The 26,011-nt window shown below is 33.7% G+C and overlaps 1 long non-coding RNA gene across 2 annotated transcripts in view; it reads right to left on the bottom strand.

The window, feature by feature from the left end:
* The window catches only part of LOC114804311 (uncharacterized), a 152,612-nt gene that overhangs the window by 48,978 nt on the left and 77,623 nt on the right, over positions 1-26,011 (bottom strand). The window contains exon 3 of one of the 2 annotated variants that reach the window (XR_003752529.2): positions 15,627-15,661. The exons of the other annotated variant lie outside the window; for it this stretch is intronic. This is a non-coding gene — a long non-coding RNA (uncharacterized LOC114804311). The remainder of the gene's footprint in view (positions 1-15,626; positions 15,662-26,011) is intronic. 2 annotated transcript variants of the gene reach the window in all.

Below are 26,011 nucleotides of genomic sequence, written 5' to 3'. Positions count from 1 at the left end.
TAAAGAAAGTTTTTTGGTATTTTTTTTACATTATCGGATTTTTGGTAAGGAACCCTATTCTTTTTAACTAAATATAGCCTATGTCACTAAGGGATAGTATAGCTTTCCAACGGTGAAAGAATTTTTCAAATCGGTTCAGTAGTTTCGGAGCCTATTCGAGACAAACAAACAAAAAACAAACATTTCCTCTTTATAATATTAGTATAGATAATAGCAGACCACTCCATCTTCGCACGGATTTTAACAAACATTTCAAAAGTTATAAATTTTTACACACTCTCCCATACATTTGTATGTACTTTGCCGTTTCTTGCGTGGGTTCATTTTAAAATAGTAAAATGAAGAAAATTCGAACTTGAAATTATATTTTATTTGCAATGAGCTAAAACTTGATTACGACCTCTAGTCTTCGATGTCCGTTGTCTTTCTCTCTGATTATGAAGGCGTTGGGAACGCTTAGAGTTCGATGCCCTAGTGTGAGCTTGTATATTTCTAATATTTTGTTCTCCAAGCCGCTGCACACCCTCCGTACTCGACTTTCAAGCACGTACTTGGGAGGTTTTGAAATTTTGTTTTTTTTTTGTTCAGCAAGCAGCTGCGACACACGGGCGCGCGATTGCGATGCGTAGAGAATGACTTGCACGACAATTTTGAGTTTCAGATTAAGATTCTCCATCAAGGAGTCTTTTTGAAACACTAACCTGGGAACTATTTCCAGAAAGTTGAGATTCTAGCAATAAATATAGCCTACTCGGGGTGAATGTAGCTTTCCAATGGTGAAAGAATTTTTGAAATCGACACAGTAGTTTTCGAATTTATTCAGTACAAACATGCATACAAATCTTTACTCTTAATAATATTAGTATAGATATTATTTTAATAATTATAGATACAATTGGAATACAACTAAAAATTAATTAAATTAAATTGTAAGTAAGGCAGATATCACAACAAATTTTGGAACATATAATTAAGAGTGCCAAAATATAGACCGAAGCTGTTAAAACTGTATGGAGGACGACGAGGTGGAATCATCGATACACTTTTTTCACCAATCTCCAGCATTCATCAGACTGAGCTTGAAACATCTCGGCAAGCATAATTCGGTGAACCTATCGGCTGGCTTGATAGTGGATGGATTGATTAATTTTGGCTTCGTAAGAAATATGTGAAACACTCTAGCGATTTGTCAATACATGAGGGTCGTCTTGATCCATTGGTACAGGTGTTTTTGATATTACAAAAGACCAGTACTTATTCAAGTGAGATACTTTGCAATGTCAAAGTCAAAATTAGGCTAATGTAACCTAACCATTAACAATATTTTAACCTCTTTCTTGAAATTAAAAAAAAGGAAATCAGTCGCCTTTTTTCAATGGAAAATGATTGGTAAAAATTTCAATCCTTCCGGAAAAGCTTATACTGACTACCTCGAGTTTTCGAAACATGGATTTTACATAGTATACATTTTCAAAAAGGATGAAAGTAGGATTAAATGAAGGGAAGCGTTTAATCACAGCTCATATTGTAGTCTGATCTGAAAAGTAACGAGAAACTGGTAAAAATCGAACTAGTCAGAAAAACAATAAATTTATATCTTTAGAGAACGATTTTTTAATGTTTTGTCTCGTGGTTTCGCTGCATAATCGAAGTAGATAGTATTATTTCCGGCCAGAAAATGTTGACTGACAATATGTGACATATAAGAAAGTTTAAAATCGTCTGTGGACTGACTAGTTGTGCTAGTTAATGTTCGTATAACAGTGGTTTATAGATAACCAATTTGTAACCAGTTTATTTGGCAATAGAGACCGGCAGATGTCGTATGTGTAAAATCTGTTCAGCAATTAATTATTTCTATTTGAATGTTCGCCAATTATTAACTGCGCGCAATAAATAGTAATAAAAGCCAGTCTTGGCCACACTAAAATCATTATTTAATTTGTTTATTTTTCTGCACTCGGTCAGCAAAACCGCCGGTCGGTCATTGACAGCCGTTGCAGCAATTGATTATTATTGCCGCGCGTGTTATCGAAGATGTAAGTGACAAAAAGCGTGAATATAAAATTAACACCGCACTCATGGAAACTTAAGTAATTGCGCACATGTCGCTGCCTTTGGGGCATGCAACGTCGACGTGTCTTAGTCTTATAACAAGGTAATTATACATAAGTATACATTCGTGCGGCTGGTTATGATGACCACGGCGCTGCGCATGCGCAGACGTGTTAACCGAAAGTGCTGTCGTCGATATGTATGTATGTAAGTGTGCAATTATTTTGTACGCTTGGACAATGCGTACAATACAGTTACAGGCAAATTACTCATACATATGTGTAGTTGATTGTGTCAAATGTCGACAATTAATAGACAAGACTTTCATTTATGGTTTACCAATTTCCTTCGCCAAAAAGCGGTTGTATGTATGTGTGTTTGTCTTTTTTGTCACTAGTTGTCAAAGCAAATAAAGTTAATGATTGTTAACTGGCTTTTTTTATAATTTTTTTTTTTTTCAAAATTTTTACAACTGCAACACGTAGCGTCGCTTGTCACTAAAAGTTAACTAAAAGTGATTTTCGCGTATTTTACTTTTTCTATTTATTTTCTATATGTTTGCTGCTATTTTTTCGCGCACTTTCGTTTTTTGAAAACATGCCATCATTTTTCAAACAAAAAACTCACATTTTAATGCCACAACTAACAACACATATTATGCATAGCGATTTCTAGTTTATTATTTAATTTACTTACCTAATTTAATTGTTTACTCACTGCGCAAACATGTTTATTGAATAAGCGCGATATGTTTTTATATTTTTTCCGCTCGTACAATTGGCGACTCAATGAAAAGTTATTAAAAGTGAAATTATTTCACTTTTTTTTTGTTAAATTAGCACCTTGTGTTCATAAAAAGATGGCGCTCATGTACAAATGTGTTAATGATGTGTATATCAACTAAGGTGCTGTCTTTATGGACATAACTAAAAACTAAAATACTCTCTTTTCATAAAAAATAATTATGTAAGCAATTAAATAAATATTAATGCCATTAAACACGATTCCTCAAAACTGGAAATATTTTATTTTATTTGAAATCAAGTTTAACATATACATACATATATATACTCAGTATTTTCTGCCATCTCCTTATTTTCAACTAAGTTTTATGTATTAGATTGTCAAATATCTCCCTTACGCTTTTTTCCGCTTTTTTCCTCTTTATTCAATGCTTTATATAGAATGTTATAATGATCGAAATTAAGTTCAAATATGCGCCGTTTCCTTCATAGAAGTTCCCTCCTCATTTGCGAAGAACTGGGACAGTCACTTTTCACAAGCCTCTTTTGAGTTCAACTTTACACCACCAAGGGAGTTCGCTATGGATAGCAACAGGTGGTAATCACTTGTTGAGGCTATATGGTGAATGCGATAAAACCTCCCATCCGAGCTCCCGTAGCTTCTGACGAGTCATCATCATAGTGCGTGGTCTGACGGTGTCCTAATGAAACACTACACCACAACACTACCTTCCTGTTGGCCAATTCTGGAAGCTTCTAGTCGATCACTTGCTTCAAGCGGTCCAGTTGTTTGCAGCAGTTGGTATAATTAGGCGTCTGGCCATATGGGAGCAGCTCATAGAAGATGATTCCCTTCCAATCCCACCAAACACACAGCCAAACCTTTCTGGAAGTCAATCCCGGCTTGTCCACTGTTGGGAACGATTCACTGGCTTTCGACCACGACCGTTTCCGCTTGATATTGTCGTATCGTCGCCAGTCACCATCCGTTTCAAAAATCGGTCGAGTTCGGTCCGCAGCATATCGCAGGCGTTGATTCGGTCCAGAAGGTTTTTTTTTGTGTCAAGTCATGCGGCACACAAACATCAAGCATTTGTAGATGGCTTAAAATGGTTTGGTGTCTAACTCCCATCTCCTAGGCGATGTCACGAGATGCCACATGCCGGTCTAACTCAATGTTTTGCATGATTTGATCGGTATTCGTCGTCACAGGTCTTCCGCCGGCTGGCTTGTCCATGGTGACGTTTTTAGCCGCTCTGAATCGTCGAAACCATTCCTACGCAGTTGGAAGTGATAAAGTACCATCCCCCAAAACACCATTAATCTCACGGAACGTTTCTCTAGCGGATATGCCTTTAAAGAAGGAAAACTTTAAAATATAGCGAATCGGCGTTAGTGAACTCCTTGTTTACATGTAATAACTATAACTGTTGAACGCAATATCCAAACTAATAATTCATAGTGTCGTTTTGTAGGTTATGTCAAGACCTTTCAAAGATGTATAGTATCGGCAGATACGAACTACATAGCCGCGAAATTCAAAAGACAAAAAGGCGGAAGGGAGATATTTGCCAACCTAATAATTTGAAAATAAATATCATTTCCTTCTAAATTGATCTCAAAAATATTTCACTAACACTCCAATACGAGCAGGTGGGCAAATATGTTATGTTGATGAGTGAGAATTGGAATTTAACGATAGTTTCTGGAGCTGAATAAACCGATGCTTTCGAATCTAATAATAATAAATACAGATCTATTGTGATCACGGATACATATAAATAAAAAATCTCATATTAACAAAAACAAACTACTGGTCTTCAATTTGGTAAAAAGAAACTTAAAACGTAAGAACCATTGAATATTGACAGAAAATTAATGGAAGGTAGATGAAAGCACAAGGAGTCTCCTTGGACAAGTGAAGAAAATATGAATATGAATGGAACAAAGCGAACTATGCTATGTTCTATAGAGTATATAATTATGATACATGATATTGAAGAAATACTGTGAATTTCTACCAAGAAAGACAATGAATATCAAATATATAATGAAGAAAAAATTTTTGTTGGTTATTGGAACGACGAAACAGAGGAAAGGAATGGACATGGACTTAGACTCTTCTTTGAAGATTTTTGTCCACAATAATGGTAAGATTGCTTAAAAAATTGTATCTTTCGAGCAACAAGGAACTCCGTAGGTAACTTAATTCGTGTTCGAAGAATGTTTTAAAGCGCTAGAAGAAATACCAATATTCAATATTTTCAAGAAATAATAGTCGATATTGACACTGAATAAAGCAAACTGAGTATACAGCAATTATCTTTCTACTTTCTCTTATAATTCGAACGCGCACATTATTTTTCTTGATTTTCAGAGTATTATTTGTTCTTTTGACTTCTTAGCATGGTGTAGGAGATTCCAAAAGTTGAACAGCTGAATATATTGATTCACAAATCATATCAGATCCGTTTACTCCTATTCAATTCCATTACATACGGTGGCCGATCCCGTCAACAAATTTATTTTTTTTTAATTTATTGGAATAAAAAATAAAAATATGAGTAAATGGCAACCTTTTTTCGAAAAATTGTTAAAGATAAATATTTACAAAGTCTTGTTCGTCAAAACTGTTGGGCTCAAACCTCAACAAATTAGCACAAGGATAAAAAATGTACACAAGTGGAGACAAGTTTTCAACAATATATTTACAATAAAGTTTCTCAAAGGTTTGCCCCTCTCCTCGACTAGTACTTCAATTGTAAAATTCTTCTTTAGTTTAGCATCAATAAGTCTTGATACCTTTAATTATTATTTTTTAAAATAGATGGCAGATTGAATGGAGAGAGGTTATTTGGTGGGAGAGCCTCATATTGTTTTTTTATTAGACGTCAACTAAATTTTAGAACAAACAGAATGGAACTCAGAGATAAGAAGCGAATCGGAAAAATAAAAGCAATAGAATTTGAAACTTAAACCATATTATAGCACCCAAGAAGCGCCTCATACAAACGGCTGAATTGTGGAGAGAGATCGAATATTAAATAATATTCGCCTAAGCGATTACACTCAATTTTGTGTTGAAGCACCAAATTCAATAATAAAAGACTTAAGCAACAAACTTGTTGGCAAGCAAAAGTACCTACAAAGACTGCAACGGATGTCCTAACATGGCGAATGATAAAAAGAAAAGTGAGACCAAACAATTTGGTACAAAAACCAAATCGAAACAGGTTCATTGGCAGCAAAATAGCAACGGCATCCTTTCTCACCAACCAAACAGCACAAAGGAATGTAAGGAAATAAAACTGCAAAAAAGCTTGCCTTATACAACACTTTGCTAATTCTTTTTTAAGTTACTAAACACCTTTCTTGCTGTTTTTTTTTTGTAAGTATCTGTAGCTAGTACTGCCGCTTGGGTCTGCTGCTCGGCTGGAAAGAAAGTTAAGAAAGTGCAAAGTTTATTGTTGCGACCGGCTACTGCTGCCTTCACGCACACACATACAGCACAACAACAGTGTGGCACACCATTATCTCCCTTGTTGCATTATGTTTTTCTTCTTTCGCTTCGTTTTGCCATTTTTCGCTTTGGAAACCATCATAAAAGCGAATTTCTTCAGCTGCTCTGCCTTCGCTTGCACTTTTCGGCTTATGGGCTTGAATGTGCGAGTAATTTCCTTGTAGTTACTTGACCTTCGCCATTGTGCTGCTAGGTGCTGCCATTTAGGTATCCATAACAACAACAAAAACAAATATGTATAACAAAGCGAGCATATTTTCGTACGATTGTGTGCGCTGCGCCGGCGCACTTGGTCAGTGTGAAATTTTGCGCTTTGTTGCTTACCTTTTTTCGCGCAAAACAAAAAAGAAATGCAGAAAGAGTGCCAGAAAAAAAGTGTAAATGAAAGAATGCTTTTGTGGCTTGGAATTTCTTTCGTTCGGCTAGAAAGTGAATTTTGTTCACAGTTATGGAAAATCGCTGAATTTCGTAACAGTCCACTCATATATGGTTATGAAGCGCTGAACAAAGCTTTTGCATTTACATAAGCGCAATTTGAATAGAACTTCGCTGTGAGTTTTCGCACAAGTGTAGTGTAAATAATTTTTGCAAAATTTCATTTTTTCTTACTATTATTATATAGTCTGTTATAAAAATGGTAATTATGAAAATTTCAGTAAATACATTTTTTTTTAAGAGATTGTAATTATAAATTACCAAGAAGGATTCAAATTCCATGTTGTAACAGAGTACATCAAGGTCACTCCAACATTGCTATTATCTTCCAAATTGTTTTCCATTCAACTGCAAATGATTCGATTATCTATGAGAATTTTTTTATTAATTACGATAGATAATGAACTTGAATTTAAAAGTGTTGAAATCAAAATTATATTAGATTGGTAAACACTGAAAAGTATTCCAAAAGAGTTGCCACTTGTTCAGATTTTTACAACTATGAAAATTCGTTTGAAAACGTTTGTTTTATTTTTTTTTTCGAAAATAGTTGCCACCTCTCTTTAAATTTTACTCCTATTTTTTATATTACAAATATTTATATCCACCAAATAAATGAAATAATTTATATAGGTATAAAGCTTAAAATATCTTAATGTTGATAGCAATTTTTTTAACAGGTTGCCACCTGTTTGTGAAGTTTAAATAAAATGATTGATGAGATAAACAGAACATCGATATAGGATTCTGCATAAAGAATTTTTTGAAAGTCTGTAGTTGAAAATATTTTTTTTCAAGAAGGTTGCCACCTGTTAAAACATAATTCATCAAAATGGGTACTATAAACGAATTATTACAATAAGATTATCAACCTATACAGTTTCAATAAGGCAGACGGTTGAAAATGTTTTTAGGAGAGTTGCCACCTATTAAAAATTTATAATTTTTTTTAATACATTTTAAAATGGTACAACGGATAAACAAATCTATAAATATATCTTACGCAGATTTACGAGAATTTCTGCATAAAGAATTTTTAGAAAGTCTGTAGTTGAAAATATTTTCTCAAGAAGGTTGCCACCTGTTAAAAAAATAATTCATCAAAATGAGTACAATAAACGAATTGTTACAATATGATTATGAAACTAAATAGCTTTAAGAAGGATTATGGTTGAAAAATAACGGGGTTATATGCTGTCTTCGGAGGTGAAAAAAACAGTTCCCCAACTTCTGACATTATTCCGACCGAATTAGTTGCTGAAACAAAAAAATTCATAAAAGTTATAAAGTTGAAGGAATTTCCTATACAATGACCTACGATTTACGAAAAATATCAAAAATTAACAAAATGGCGTAGTTCTGAAAAAATTTCCTTTTTAAGGTAAAAAAATTCCCGTTTTCTATTGTAAAATTGACAATTTTCTATCAATCAAAAAGTAGGTCATTGTGTAGTAAATATATTCAAGCATACTTAGTTTGAATTGATGATGCCAGCAATTTTGTTCAAGATTTCACAGATATTTTTGAAAGTATAAACTATCCAATAAGCAAAAAATAAAAAATCGATTTTTTGAACATGTCACACCTTATTTTTTTAATATTAAACTTAAATGAATTAAAAAATTTAAATTTATTTTTTATATAGAGAAATTCAGTCCCCTTTCCCCCTTAGTTATACAGTTGAATTTCTCTAAATCGAATCACCATAATCCATAAAAAAACTTCGAGTTGTAGAAGTTTTCATTAATAAAACATAAAATTAAAAAAAAGCTTGAAAATATAGATTTATACACAGTTTTATTTATTTACTTCGCATACAGTTTTATTTAAATACGTTAAAACGTGTATACTGTAATTTTATTTGTTGCAATTTGCCATTGTTTGGCTCTTGACGTCTGTATTCCGTACCTTCGTAATATATTTAATGTAATATTATTTTTTTCGCCTCTATACGATGTAGATTTTGGGGCCCCGCAGTACGATAAGTTGGAGGAGATATCATTAGTAAGGCCTCATTATCTCTTAAAATTCGCGTTAAGCGCTGGCATCCTATCAGATGACTACTACTCAGGGAATACGTGACGGGACTCCATCGATACCTAAAGACCATAACTGGTCTATGCGGGGCTTGTTGGCCCACCAGACTAACCTAACCTATACGATATAGAGGAATTCTTTTAAAATTCTACTACGATAGTAAAATTTTAAATTTTGTATTATATCCCGGGCGAAAAGTTCGCCAATTCCAGGGTTCGAGTTATGTAAGTACAACTGTATTTACACTGCCTTTTCGCTCGCTATTATTCAGCTTAACTGAGAATTGGAATTTAAAGCGTAAAAAGTAATTATCATATACGGATTTAAATTTAAGATTGGAATTCCATTAAAATATCATTTGCGAAGCAACTCGCCTAATAGTGGGCGTGTCACTGCCATTTTTAATGTTTTTCTGCTATCTTAACTATCAATTGCTGATGTTGCGATTTTTGCGCTTTTTCGAATACTTTTGCACTTTCTTCGAATGCTTGGCGTGTGCGCCAATAGATTTGGAAAACACGCACAATAATCAATGCAATAAATGCAAACAGCAAGCGACGAGCGTAAAAACGAAGTTTGAAAAAAAAAAACGCAAAGTGCCAAGAAGCATACATCAGTTATTTGCTATTTGAAATGCGCATGTCATTGTTGGCATTTCCTTGACCCGAATTTCACTTGGCAGCGTTGCACAGTTATGCGGCAGACATTTGTCGCCAAGTGCAATGAGTTTTTATACAACAGTGATAGCCAAGTGACAAGGAAAAAAGCGGCGCATCCCCAGCGCTGGCCGTCCGCTGCCATAGGTCAAGCGTTTTAGCCGCACGCAGCAGCAATGAGTTGGCTGGCAGAGCCGGCGGCCGACTGACAGACTGACTGACATTTTGACTAGCGTAGCTTATGCTTTCATGCAAATATATATGAGTGTCTGTGTAGAGCCATTCAAGCAAGCAACTTAGCCGACAGCCATGGCTTAAGTGCTGTCACAGCGTTGCAACAAGTCAGGCGTAGCGGCCAAATGAAAAACAACGCAAATTATTATTTTTTTTTATAAAAAAAAATTATGTCTGTAAATAACGCCGAGCATATAAAAAGTGGCGGCAAAAAATCTCTACTTTTTTTTTAATTCCTTAAGTGTGCACCCAAAGTGCCGTAGAATTTCACTTTCTTTTCACTGTCAATGGAAACGGCGCTTTTTTTCCTCGATGATTTTACTTTTCCGCCAGCAAAGTGTGGTCAGCATGAAAAAATGCGACGCATGCGCAGCACACCACTCCAAGTGACATTTCAATGAGGAGAGGAAAAAGGCAGCAACAACAAGAAAAATAGAAATAAAACTAAAAATAGTTACAAAAACAACAACCAACAACAAACTAATGAAAACAAAAAGGTAAAATAATTGAAACAACACCAAGTAAATTAAAAAACACAACAACAACAACACTAAAGTAATATGACTTTTATTACTCGCTCAAAACTACAGCACTTGTTGGCTGCTACAATTACAATTACCAACACTGTTTTCCTGCCTCCAGTTAATGTTAATGATGTCGATGGGTTTTTTGTTAATGATGTCGATGAAGTCATACGCAGAATTTTCCCAGCGCACAGGAAGCCCAACTGCAGCACACATAACTTGGTTACTTGTTTGTGCGACATGCCTCCCCTCTGGCGCTAGCGCGCTCTTAATGTATGTTGAGCGTGCGAACCGCTTGCCAAATAACATTTTTATGCACTTTTTTGTTTGTTGTTTTTGACCTGAGGAAATGTGTGTTTGGTCGAAAACAAAAGTGAATGTTCACAACACGCTCTGCAGTCGTTCGAAGTCGTTTAAACAAAAGACTTAAGAAACGAACTTGAAGTGAAAGATTATCAACTGAAGTGCTAAATGAAAGCGAAAGTAAAAGTTAGATAATCAAAGTGGGTAACAGAAAAGAACTTGTGCTTGTTGAGGAAAAGTTGTTGGTTTTTTTTGTGAAAGAGTGGAAGCAAAAATAACATTTGTCAGAAAAACTTGAAAACGAAAGTGATAGAAACGCTGACTGAACTCTACGATAAGATAAAACTTTATATTTCCTATAATGAATGAATAAAAAAAATGAAAAAGAAAAATAATAATACTATATGTAGAACGATGAACAGAAGTCAAGGACTTCTAATTGCATAAAATAATATATGGAAGATAAAGTAACTTCTCTAATTTAGAGTTAATCTTTTATGCTGCTCCAAATTAAGACTAGGAAGAAAATGATTCTTCATCAACGCAGATAGCACAACGTTCTCAGACCATTTTTGTTTGTTTTTTATATTAACATAGTATAACAGGTGTCTTTTTTGGACGTGTGGTTTTCAATGCGGCAATACTTTTGTTCGCCGTTGATCTTTTTTATAGCTAGAAGTTATACTCAGATTGCTTTGTCATTTCATAATGAACAGACTTTCACAGGCAGAACGAAATTTGCTGATAGACGGTCCCGATTGCTGCAAAATGTGGTGGGAAATTGGGCTTCCGACCAGCCATGGCGGTCACTTGCCCGAAATCATTTTTAACACAAAATGACTTTTGGTATCTTTACAATAATGCTATATTATTGGCTATGACATTAAATTATATTATTATTATATTATTATTTAGTTAATTTTTTTAAAAGAAACTAATTGAAACTTTATGTGGCGTAAAATTAAAATATCACCAAAAAAAATTTGCCACTTATTGATTCGGCCCTATTACCGTTGTCGTTATGGACATTTATCGCAAATAAATTGAGATTCCCCAATTAGAAACGACATAGAAATAGTTGTTTTATAAATATGAGCGACTAGAAACGACGCGGTTGTTTAAAGTAAAGACTAAAATTCCAAATCAGAATGAAACAAGTAAGGAAGGGCTAAGTTTGTGTGTAAACGAACATTTTATACTCTCGCAATTTATTTATTTAACTTTATTTATATTGTATAATACACAATTTGACCCACATATTCGTCATATATATTGTATAAAGTCCATTGAAAGTTGGAAACCATAATATTAGGTTAGGAGCACCGAGGTCCTCATGTTCTATACATGGGGCCTTGAAAACCTATGGTCCGAGTTTGGCGATTTTTAGAACGGGGCTGCCACACTATAAGCATAGTATTTGTGCAAAGTTCTGCACCGATATCTTCACTAATGCTTTCTTTATATATTGCAAAGTAAACGATTCAGATCGACTTCAAAGTTCTGGTATATAGGAAGAAGGCGTGGTTGTGAAGCGATTTGGCCTATTTTCACAACATATCATTGGGATGTAAGGAAACTATTACAAACAAAGTTTCATTGAAATCGGTCGAGTAGTTCCTGAGATATGGTTTTTGACCCATAAGTGGGCGACGCCATGCCCATTTTCCATTTTGTAAAAAAATCTCAGTGCAGCTTCCTTCTGCCATTTCTTATGTAAAATTTGGTGTTTCTGACAATTTTAGTTAGTGAGTTAACGCACTTTTAGTCATTTTCAACTTAACCTTTGTATGGGAGGTGGGCGTGGTTATTATCCGATTTATTTCATTAATTCATTCATTCTGTATAAGGAAGTGGCCAAAATAAACGACTGCAGGAAGTTTGGTTTATATAGCTTTATTGGTTTGCAAGATATATACAATCAAAATTCAAATTCATTCGTCATCCTGATCATTTATATATATATATAACCTCATATCTTACTCTTATATTTCTTGGTGACACAAACAACCGTTATGTGAACAAAACTATAATACTCTGTGCAACAGGTTGCGAGAGTATAAAAATATCCTGCACATGGCAAAGATTTTAGAAAAGAGATAAACTTTTAAACATCAATTTTTTGGAGGGATATTTCCAAAACAATATATCAATTCGCACCGCCATCACGCGTCGGAGATAGTTGGCATTAATAACATAGCATTTTTATATCTAAGACTATATTTAAGGGGCTATATCAGTGTAACCCATGAATAATTTTCACAATTTTTTGCCGATTTTCGTGATTTTTTTTTTAAGAAAGTACTCGATCGAAAGTTTCAAAGTTTTTTGGACATAACAAGGCATATTTTCAGCTTTATTTTAAGATTTTGTTTACAAAAATAATGAAAAATAACGGCTGTCTCGGGAGGTACCAAAAAAAAAGTTCCCCAACTGCTGACATGATTCCGGCCGAATGAGTAGCTGAAACAAACAGAATTAAAAAAAGGCATTTAAGTTGAAGATATTTCCATTGTATAGGAGCCTACAATTATTGAAAAATATCAAAAATTAACAAAATGGCGTAGTTCAGAAAAAAAATGTCGTTTTTAAGGTAAAAAATGGTATGACAAATGGACAATTTTCAACAAATCAAAAAGATCGTAGGTCATATGTTTGTGTATAGTAAATATATTTAAGAACATTCAGTTAAAATTTTAAGTCTATCGATCAGTTCCTCGTTGAGTTATAATGTCAGCAGTTTTGAGAAAGTCGTTTCGAGAAAAACGCGTTTAAAGCTTCGACTTTAGCTGCTTGTACCTGCGAGCGGTCTACAGAACGCTACTATTCAAAAACTATTCAAGACACGACCTTACCGCTTTTACAGGGTATTGTTGAAAGTTTAAACGATCGATTTTTTGAAAATATCACAGGTACTAAAATTCAAAACGAAGAAAAAAATGGTACACAACAACACAGAAGCTAGAACAACAAGAGGAGGAGTTAATAAACAGATAGTTGCGAATTTGTTCGATCCGGTAAATAGCTGGAACACCAGATAGAGTAGTTGCAAGTAGTTGGAGTAGCAAGAGAGGAGCATGAGACGCTGGAAGAAGAAGAAAGTTTGGAGGACGCAGATTTTATCAGTTCTTCTTTTGGTATACACGCCAGCTCTCATATACCCATCTTTCCAACATCTCCAATTAAAAAAAAAAAAAACAAATAAAGATGGAAGGCTAAATTTAGACTCCAGCTACTCAGATAGGCTCATCAAAATTTCTAAATTTAATTTACTTCCTATTTCAAAAAACGCTTGTTTAAATTATTTAAGATGGAATTTTTGATCTTTTCGTCTTCAGTCAATATAAGTTTAAACTCTTCAAATTAACGATTTGAGATTTCCTATTAAAACTAATTAATTTGAAGATATTGGTGTTTTGATAATAGCGCTTTCTCTGAAACTGCAAAGCCGCAAAATTGCGAAATTCGATATTGAGACCTTGCAGATGCTTTGTTTTGCGAATGATCTACATAAACCAATAAAACTTAATCCATCATTGACTGAGTTAAAACTCTATACTATTGACCAAATTATGTGATATTTATGTTTCTTCAATATTATTATTTTTTTTTTGCTATGGAATTCTGTTATATAAGCTGTAGAGCGCCGAAAAACAAATTAGAATCCACATACACATAAATAGATTACAATACAATGCAACGTATTACAACACAGCCAACAAGCAGCTACAGTGTTGCTAATATAATTAAAAACACCATTTTACCCAAACATTTAACAGATTATGTGTGTTATACACGTTCAAATCCAGCTGAGTTATGAAAATTGTGCGCCTACAGAAACCAAGGTGACTAAGTAATACTAAGCTTCATATGCATATGCATATAGAAGAGAAAAGCGATGATAATTAAAATTTCGAGCGCGACCAGCTCAGCTAACATAGCTGTTGTATGTTAAACAATAGCAACAACAACGAAAAAGACGCTACGCACGCTGAGCAAAAAGTGGAAGAATAAGAAACTTAAATAAAAGCCCCAAACACTTTCACTGACTTCGCCAGCCAACAATAACAACAAATTATAAATGTAGATTTGTAAGCCTTCATATATATACATATAAACTATTTGGTCACTGTCCAATTAAATGGCTAAGCCGCTACGACTGCGCCGAAATTGAGTTGTACTAACACACAGACATATTTATGTTAGTACGTGATAGCGCCGTTGCAACGGCAATTGAGGCAACAAAATAATATAAAAACAAAGCAAAAACAACAACCAACTTTGGCTGGGAACAAAAGTAGAAAATTATATAACAGTAGAATTACCAAAAAGGCCAGTTAATTCGATTAGTCAACGATGAAAGCTGAATGGTCAGATATCAAGTGGATGTAGAAAAAGCTCAAAACCAAGAAATACAAAACACACATTATATACAAAAAACAACAAAGCACAGCGTGTGTTTGTTGTGAAGGCGCGTAGTTTTGCGGCTGAAAAATGCCGAAGCGTCTGATAAATTAATCATATCTCTCGGTCTTAGTCGCATAAAAGAAGCGCGGCAACGTAAAAAATAAAATGTGAATGGTGAAGAAAAATGTAAGAAATGCAAAAAAAATTAAATGTTTATAAAGGCGGGTCTGATAAATCGAAGAAAATTTTATAACCAATAATTTGAAATTATACATAAGAAATAAAAACATATGTGTGAGAGTGTTATTTTCACTTTTAGCGATTGAAATCACTACATTCAACAGCCAAAAATAAATATTTTCAGTGAACTTTTTTTTTTATAATATTTAATAATGGATTTTGAGTTTTTCAAAATTAATGATTTCAATGTGATTGAATCTAATATAAATATTACTGTCTAAAGAATTACGTAATTAGCTCTAAAAGCTCTGGCAAAAGCTTGGTCTAGTTTCTACTCCTACAAGACTTAAGTTGTCTAAAAACGACTGATTGATTTTAATGTGAAGTTCCATAAAAGCTTCATAGAAAGTTCTGTGCCAAAAAAATTCAACATAAGTCTATGTCATACCTAACCTAACTTAATTATTATATTTGAAAATCATTTCTTTTAACAGTTTATTCAATATTATTATGGAAAAATTATATTCAAACTTACCTCTTTCACAAACATATACTCCTTTCCAAACGATTCTAGAAGGAAAGAAATGTAAAGTTCATATACGATTAAAAAAGCTTAGTCCTATTATTTTATATATATTTATATTTCGATTACCCTTTTATACTCTTAAAAATAATAACCCTAGGATATTGAAAATTATCGAAGCTTTCTCTTAAAGTTTAATCTATAATATATAATATATGATATATTATCCATAAGCTATAATCCATAATCTCTTATCTAGGATCTATGATCTATAATCTATGATATATGATGTATGGGGTATGATCTATGATCTATGGTATATGATCCATGATCTATGATCTACAATTTATTATTTATTATCTATCTGTGATCTACGATCTATGATCTATGATTTATGATCTATGATCTACATATTATCTATGATCTCTATGATCTATGATATATGATCCATCATCTATGATTCATCATCTATGATCTATGATCTATGATCTATGACCTATGACCTATAATCTATGATATATGATATATGGGATATGATCTATGATCTGTGATCTATGGTATATGATCAATGGTCTATGATCTATGATCTACAATCTATTATTTATTATCTATCTGTGATTTACGATATATGATCTACATATGATCTATGATCTCTCTGTCTATGATCTATGATCTATGATCTATAATCTATGATCTATGATATATGGGATATGATCTATGGTATATGATATGTTGGTCTATGATCTATGATCTACAATCTATTATTTATTATCTATCTGTGATTTACGATCTATGATGTATAATATATGATCTTCTAATCTATAATCCATGATTTATAATCGATAGATCATAAAATTGAAAAATTGGAAATTGGATTGGAAAGACAATATATTACCAGAATATCTATGCAGGTCTGAATCTAGGTCTTAGGAAAATAGAAATTCGAACAATTCAAGGAATACAAATACACGATAGAATTATCAAACGGAAAGTATTCAGGAAAGCTATAATTTAGTCATATTTGGGAGAAGGGTTACCACTAATCGAATTACAATTAATGCGAAATCATAAAGAAAAATAAAAAAGAAATATTATCGACAAAAATCGTGCAGATATTCTTAAAGACTTATTTTGGAATACGGCTGCCACAAAACACTCAAATGAAAAGGTAAAAATTAATGGAAGTAATATTCAGTAAACTAATTATTCAGTAAACTAAAAAAAAAGTATTCAGTAAACTACCCTCATACACGCCCAGAAATCATATCAAACACTTAACAACAAGTGCAACAAATTGCAAAAATACGCAAAAATCTCGCAAAATTGATGTCCCAAAGCAGTAATGACCATTGAGATAACTCTTGATAACTGTATCTTACTAGCCGCACATGAAACATTCAGTCGGTTGTTGGCTGCCATCGTTTTTGCCACTGATGAACTGTTGATAGCTTAATTATAGGTTGCTGGCACACTTCAACTCCTCTGCATATTCAACGCAAAGTGATTTGTATGGAAATCCAACACTTGCTCATGAAAAATGCGGCAATTTGTACTGCCACTCATGCTAAAATATAATAGCAATTTCTCATATGGTTTAACCACGCCGCAAAGTTAAGCGCCAGTGAAAATTCGTTGCATTGCAGTGACCAGTTGCGAATAATTGCGCGAAGAAATGCGCCATCCACACCACACCTTCAACTTGTGGTCTTGTGGTTTGGTGCGATTGTTTCGCATCGAGTGGCGAAATTGCATTTGAAGCGAGTTTTTATCATATGTATTGGCGGACTATGAGTAATTTGTGGTATTTGTTACGCACGTGTCTTTAGAAAAAGTGTAATATATGTTTTTTTTTTAATTCAATACAACTGAGCAGCATCGTAATATTTTTTGTATGGTGTGGGGAGTCTTTACAGAAAGTTGGAAAATATTATTAATGTCAATGAAAAATATAATTATGTTTAATATTATATTTCTAATATGGAGAATAATTTAAGGTATTAAAAAAAGAAAGCTACGGAAATAGCAAATATCGAAAAGGATTTATTTTCTTATTAACTGAATTTCCAAATTGAAAATGTTACTCTAGAGATCAACCGTTTTCATTTCCCATAGCAGCTACGAATATCTTGTCATAAGATTGACTTCTTTATCTTTATTATGAGAAGACTGACATTCATTTAATAACGGTTTGGTAGCTACTGCATGACATTTAACTGACAGAAGCTATATGACAACCACCCAAGAATAGTTATCTCAATTATATCAGTCAAAAACCAGCAGACGACCAAATAACAGAAACCAGCTGACAGCATCCATGTAACAACTATTCACTATCAGTCCTATGACATCCATCTGACAGCAGAGAACTGTTGTCAAGTTAGTCATAAGTTATTTAAGAGGCATCTGGCAGTTATCTGACATCGATCATCTGAGATAAGCCATCCGAGAGCCAACTGAGAACAGGCATCTGACTGAAGATATTTGACAGCTGTCATCTAATACCAGCCGTCTTTGACAACAGCCATCTGACAGCAACAATCTAACAACAATCAATGCTGTCAATATTTAAGAAGACCGCTATCATACTTCTCTGATAGGAACTAACAGTCATCAATAGGACATCACTCGTTTGAGAAGCATCTGACGACAATCTGACAGCAATCAACTGACAGTAAACTAACAGATAGCTTCGAATTGGAGTTATCTGACAGCAGTCATCTGACAATAATTACTAGACAGATATCTGATAATAAATTAATGATATTCGTTCCTTTTCAAACCACATATCGTCTGCATTGTTCGGTATATAGGATGTCTTTGTAGAACTGTGTAAGAATACTTCGCTTGTGATTTGGCAGTAAAGTATTTGCAGAGCCTGAGCTTTGAAGTTCCATATGTTTTCTGAGTATAGTTTTTATTTATAAAATTACTACAAAATTAAAAAGCCATAGACCCATTTAAATTTCATTTTCATTAAATTACTCGTAACAAATTTGATAACACAACGCCGCTGGACAAGGCTTTGTTGTTTGACTGATTTAAATCTTCAATTTTTTCTCATTTTCTAATTTAATTTTTGTAGGCTGGCAGCTTCGCCCCATCAGAGATCATTCCACCACGCAATTTCAGCCGGCGAATCGATTAGTTCGGCAGCCTGCGCCAACAAGCAAATAGCCAGGAGCTCCACATCAATGAATGATCTGATCGTACACGAGTTGTAAGCGATTTACAGTTATAATTATTGTAATATGTGATTTTGTTGTTTTTTTTTGTTGTTTTTCTTTTGTTTGGAAGATTTTCATTCATTATTATTATTTTCATTTCTCCCATTCAATTTTCTATTTTCTTTTCATACGATCCATCCACCAGCCAACGAGCAACCAACCAACCCGAAACCGTAAAATTGCAACGCACAAATAGCCGTACATTGTTGCTGTAATTGCAATGAAGATAAAGCGCGCGGTGTGATGATTTAATTGTCTCCGATGGTGGTGGCGGTCAAGTCGAGATAAAAATACTCTTCTGCGGCGCAAAGTGGCAGCACCAACGATTGTAGTGTTTTAGTGGTGGTACTCACTGGTCGTTGGCGGCAGCGTCAAGGTGCCGCCGTGGCGCGGTGGCACGCTCAACTTGCTGCGAAAGCGAAAGGCTTCTGCGGTCAGTCGAACACTTTTCGTCGCGCGCATCAGCGAAAGTGTTGCCAGTCGGTGACGTTGTTGTTTTTGTATATTCACCGCAATTGTTGTTTGATAGTTGATGTCCACTTGTACATTTATTTGATGTAATAAGCGATTTTCCAACGAGATTTTTATGGCGATTCTCACGCTGTTTTCTAATGTTGGTTTCGCTTTTTGTAGCCTTTTGTTTTTGTTGTTTTATTGCTCGCGCAAGTGCTGGCTAGGTGTTGGGTACTTGAACAAAAGTGAATTTACGCTCATTTGTGCCATTTACTTTATTGTTGTTGCTTTTGTTAACATCATTTAAGTGCAGTTTCGGCTTATTTAATTTATTTTTGTTTTTGTTGTTTTATATTTTTTTTTATATTTTTGTTTTTTTTTTTCAAAATTATTTGTCTGCAACTAAATAAGGAAGCGGAAATATCTCTGCGTAAAAGATTTAATTATGCAACTTTCTTATTTAGCAGCAGCAAAAATGACGAGAGTATGGCTTAATCTGGTGGATCAAAAGTTGGTTAAGGAAAGCCAAAGGGAAAACTATATCGATAAAAATAATTTCATAGAGAAGATAGACATAAGTTGTTTGAAATATTGAATGTACTTATAGTTAGAAAATGGATTTCTTCCAAAGGGGATGTCCCAAAATTTCGAGGGAGCTTTGTTAATACCGGTTACAGTCACACATATCAAAGTTTCATCTTTGAATCAACTCATTCTTAATGGCTATAAAGAGTCAAACATTAAGGCTAAATATTTCCAATGAAAAAGCGTACAAGAGCGACTCTTTATCCGAAGTCCTTAGAAGGCATAGACATATTTAGGATTATAGAGTTATAACTTTAAAGAATTATATACCAAATTATGACAACTAAGCTTAAACATGTCTAAATAGAGTTTTCAAGTGTTCTACATACTCAATTTAGCCCTCACAATATAAGTATCTGAAAGCTTTCTAATCATTTTTTTTAAATGACAAAATCTTATCTCTTATTAATTAACAAAATTATAAAAAAAAAATAAAAAAACAGAAAATTGTACTCGACTGAGGACTGGCTTTTGACAGTAAAAGAATCTAATTTAATATTAAATAAATTAATTTAGCTGCCCTTTCGCACAGCTAAATTAATTCATTACATTAAGTTTATAATTGAGATACCAGTTTTTGTCCTTCGCACTGCCGGCTATTCGATTAACAATCAACTGAGAGTTGCATTGCATCTTCAACTCGATTTGTATTCGATTAAAAACTCATGTAGAAATATTAGGGCTTTAATCGAACAGAGCCCGGTTAATTGCACAATTAATTTCTATGCGAATAGGCTATCCTAATGAAGCTAAATAGATTTCAGCTTTCTCAAGAGATTGGTAGGACCGTTGGAACGCTCATGAGTCTAATGATGACTTAAAAACGGCCGCTTGCTTGCTTGGCTAAACCTACTAGTCCAATCAACCAATCAACTTAAACAATAACCCTTTTGAGTCTTATCAACTTCTATTAATCTCAATTTTGCTCTATAATAGATAACTCAAATTTCAAAGACTTTACAGATCCCCACATATAGTCATTTATCATGGCACGATAACGGTCAGCATTGACGCTTACATTCTCATCGGCATTATTTTTGAAGACCGATGATTCCACCTGCCCACAAACCACAAATTGGTTGTTTTTTTCTGGATGACATGACAACTTTTGAATCTCTTCATGTTGCTCTTCATCCCAAATGCGGCAATATTGCTTTTTTACATACCCATAGAGCCACAAATGGGCCTCAACGCTGAACACAATTTGGCTCGAAAACGTCGGGCCTTCTTGGAACTTTTCAAGACCACATAGAGCGAAGCGATGTCGAGCGGCTTCAGTTCTTGCGAAATATGTCAAATCCGAGTCATACGTCAGTCCGAGTTGCTACGAACGGCGCTGAATCCGCTATTCATGGCCTTCGTTCTTTACAGAACGTAAAGTTTCGCAATAAAGTTGAAGAATTTTTAAACGTGGTTCAGTAGTAAGTCTTTCTTTAATGAAATGACAAACAATACTGCACAAAAACAACATGACAGCTTGACACGACGATCGCGTGATATGTCAAAAAGGCGTTATATTGATCAAAGCGTCAGATATGTATTTTAACAAATACTGTTGAGTATGCTTATGAATATCAGATATGGTAAGTGTTTATATATAATATTTAACCTATATAGATTATTTAAAGAAAGTTTTTATAAAAATTTCTTAAAATTTACTCAAAAACTATTTCTCCGAACAATTCAGAGTTTATTTTGTACCACGAGTAATTTTATAATAATTTCATCAGTAATTGTTTAGATGAATATTCGTGTAATAAGTTGAGGAGTGATATACATATATATTTCATTTTATCCTCAGTTCATTTCGTTCTTTTAGAAATGACGATGATTACCTCTGAATGAATATAAGTAAAATACTGAAAATTGAAGCACTGAAAGCATTCACACTTCACTTTTAAGAGCTGAAAAATGTAATATGTAGAAGAGGAAATTGGCAGCAGAAACTTTTTGAGTGATAATACATCTGAAGGAATTTGAATTCTCTCGATATTGAGCCTCAAGGAATATGGGTATATTGAACTCGTAATTGATTTATTTAATTTTATTTATATTATATGATACACAATTTGACCCACATATTCGTCATATATATTGTATAAAGTCCATTGAAAGCTGGAAACCATAATATTAGGTTAGAAGCACCGAGGTCCTCATGTTCGATATATGGGGCCTTGAAAACCTATGGTCCGAGTTTGGCGATTTTTAGAACGGGGCTGCCACACTATAAGCATAGTATTTGTGCAAAGTTCTGCACCGATATCTTCACTAATGCTTTCTTTATATATTGCAAAGTAAACGATTCAGATTGTCTTCAAAGTTCTGATATATAGAAAGTAAGCGGGGTTGTGAAGCGATTTGGTCTATTTTCACAACATATCATTGGGATGTAAGGAAACTATTACAAACCAAGTTTCATTGAAATCGGTCGAGTAGTTCCTGAGATATGGTTTTTGACCCATAAGTGAGCGATGCCACGCCCATTTTCCATTTTGTAAAAAAATCTGAGTGCAGCTCCTATCTGCCATTTCTTATGTGAAATTTAGTGTTTCTGACGTTTTTCGTTAGTGAGTTAACCCACTTTTAGTAATTTTCAACCTAACATTTGTATGGGAAGTGGGCGTGGTTATTATCCGATTTCTTGCATTTTTGGACTGTGTTAAGAAGTGGCTAAAAAAACGACTGCAGAAAGTTTGGTTTATATAGCTCTTTTGGTTTGCGAGATATGTACAAAAAACCTATTTGTGGGCGGGGCCACGCCCACTTCCCCAAAAAAAATTACATCCAAATATGCCCCTTCATAGTGCGATCCTTCATACCAAATTTTATTTCCATAGCTTAATTTATGGCTTAGTTATAGCTCTTTATGTGTTTTCGGTTATCGCCATTTTGTGGGCGTGGCAGTGCTACGATTCCACCCATCTTCGAACTTAACCTTCTTATGGTGCCAGGGAACACGTGTTCCAAGTTTCATCAAGATATCTCAATTTTTACTCAAGTTACAGCTTGCACGGACGGACAGACAGGCATCCAGATTTGAACTTTACTCGTCACCCTGATCACTTTGGTATATATAACCTTATATTTAACTCGTTTAGTTGTAGGACTTACAAACAAGCGTTATGTGAACAAAACTATAATACTCTCTTAGCAACTTTTCTTGCTAGAGTATAAAAATAATAAATGAACGCAATATAAACTGTTTAAATATTTCTTTTTTATTTGAGACAAATAATCAAAGCTTTTCATATACTTTTCAGCAAAAAACTTTTTTGAAAAAAAAAAAATAATTTTAGTAATTGCATTCTCGTTTAAATAATGATTGCTAATAATTCAGAGCTACATTCAAATCGTACGAATGTCCATTAAATTTATTCGAAATAACATTTATTATTAATGAGTCAATTATTTCGTTTTCTTGTAAAAGCACCAAAGCGTAAGCAATACAAATCGTTATATTTAAGTAAAAAATGAATGATATAGCAATAAACTAAATACACTAAACGACTGAAATCATCATCCGCAAGAAATCAAGCATAAAACCACATTCAATTAGCAATTGACATTCAATTGAATATCTACATGCAGACGAACTAACAAACTAACATACATATAAATAAAGAGACATACAAAAACAAAGCTAGTAGTGTTACTTAAATAAAAAAAACGTTAAATGAGAACACAAAACAACATGTAATTACTGTCGGGAGCATAATAAGCGCCACTTTGCCGCAAGCAAAACAAATAGGCAGCCAAAACAAACTAGTTAACCAGCAAAATGCAACGCCCACAAAACGATACGTATGGTACAACAACAACAACAACTACTGCATGCAGAGTTTCACAACAATAAATGAAAGAATTTCACCAAAAAAAAACACCACAGCCACATCGAACACAATACAACTTGCAACACGTGCCAAATGTGTGGCAGCGTCAATCAACAGCAGAGAAAATACATTAACAGCACGATGTTAATAACAGCAGACGAACTACTGTTAACCGAAGGCCAACGCTGAAGAAGCTAACCACCGCGCGGAAAGCTGCTGCCAACCGGCACTCACCACACTTAATGTCTTGCACCGATTGCCAACCGTTTCAGTCGAGTTTGGTTTGCGCACGCGTGCGGTACGTTCATGACTTTGGCTGTTAAACGAACGCGTTATACAAATTCAAGCGAAAAAAATAAGGGAGCATACGTGAAAGGAATTAGGCACGTAAATTTGGAAAAAAAAAATATTTAATTAAATTAACAAAATTAAATGTTGTAAACATTTAAAATAAAATTTGTGCTCCAACAAAAGACTTAAGCAACGAACTTGCGCTGTGTTTGGCCAATTATAGCAGTGACCGCGTTTAAAATAACCGAGAAAAATTTGCAACACCGTTGTCATTAGAATACCGTTAGCAATGTTTATAGCAGTGCAAACATATTGGCAGCACGAGAAAAATGTAAACAAACAGGAAAACCAAATATGCATCGAATTGAGTGATAGTGGCGGCGAAAGAGAAACGAGTGTGGTAGTGCATGTGTTTAAAGCGTTTGTGATTGAATACAGGAATATTGAGAAATTGGAAGTGAATGCCTGAAGGAAGTGTGACTTAAAAAAAAATTTTTTTAAATTATTATTTTTTTTGAAAATCATATTGTTGTTTTTGTAGTAAATTATAAATTATTATAAAAACTGCAATATTTTTAAAAGTTTATAATTGCATTAAAATATTTATAACTTACTTAAAATACAAAAACAACAAATCAACAATCGAAAACGGTTTATAAATTATATAAAAATATAATTTCCAACCCCCAATTAAGATTCTAAAATATTTTTGGACATTTAACAATTCTGTAAAAGCCACTAATTCGCTTTTATAGAGGCAGTAATATAATTTTGATTATTAATTCCTCAACTCAACCGATTAAATTCAATTCAAATCTAATTTTTTGAAGAAATTCATGAAACTTTAAACCAATTTATTATTTATAAAATAAGTAAAAAAATCTTTAAAAAAATTTGGAAAATATTTTATTAATAACACTGTGATAGTCAAAAAAAAAAAAGACAAGACCAAATTTGACGGTTTCCCCCTATTTCGGGTCCTACGAATCGAACTGCATCATTACTTTTTTGAGTTACAATCATGGTTTCATACAAAAATTTTTTTTGAAGTTTTTCATCAAAGTGGCCCATTGTAAGAGAAAGGCACATTTTTCTTCGGTCTCTAACTTTTTTAATGTTGACTTTTTTGGTAAACTTTCTTTGGCAAAGCTTCTCAGAATAAGTCCATCTTTAAGTTCTTAGATGACTGTAATCCCCAAAATCAATGTTTTTTGTGTCCTTATAGCCAATATGTCGAAAAAACTGAAATTTAATCCATTTTTTTTTAAGTTTTTTCCCTCACGTTTCGTCAATATTTTAATTTAACCATTGATACTTATACATTAAGTGACATCTTGTAATAGTAAGAAACTTAAGCAAAGACAACGTTCTGAGCAAACTACCCATTAGAAAAAAAACTTAACAAAATTTGTATTTTTTAAAAAAGCTACACTAACTATGTTTGTGTGCTATTTAATTTTTTTTTTTTTTTGTATCTTCTAAGTGTTATCAATAAGTATCATAAATTTGTACACAATATTTAAATTAAATTTAATAAGACTCATCTATCAATGTCCAACACAAATCAGCAAGCAACGAGTCAAGCTTTTAACCACTGTACTGATAAGAAATAATAAGTAACGTTTGAAAGAAACGTTAAATGCTTGCCTAAGAGTCAAAATTTAAGCATAGATTGCAGTAGTTAATTTGACTTTGACTTCGCGGAAAGAACATTTTTTTAGTGCCTTGTATATTAAGAAAATAAATTAAAATTAATAAGTGTCCAATTGGCCTATCGTTGTTCTGCTACGTATGTGGAAAATTTACAAGCCCTCGGAGTAGACGCAAAATATCTTCGGGAACTGCCGGCATCTACGAGGAATATTTCGATTTGCCCGTTATAAGAGACGTAGATTGGGTGCCAAATACCATTTGCACGCAATGCAACAACAACCTGCATAACTGGTCAAAAAGACTGTGCCTAAAAATGGGGTTCGGCATCCCAATGATTTGGATAGATCCACAAGGGCATCAT

Source organism: Zeugodacus cucurbitae, chromosome 6 (genome assembly GCF_028554725.1).
Source record: "Zeugodacus cucurbitae isolate PBARC_wt_2022May chromosome 6, idZeuCucr1.2, whole genome shotgun sequence".
NCBI lineage: Eukaryota > Metazoa > Arthropoda > Insecta > Diptera > Tephritidae > Zeugodacus > Zeugodacus cucurbitae.
The sequence above is the reverse complement of the archived record's forward strand: the minus strand, read 5'-3'. Positions and strand labels throughout refer to the sequence as shown.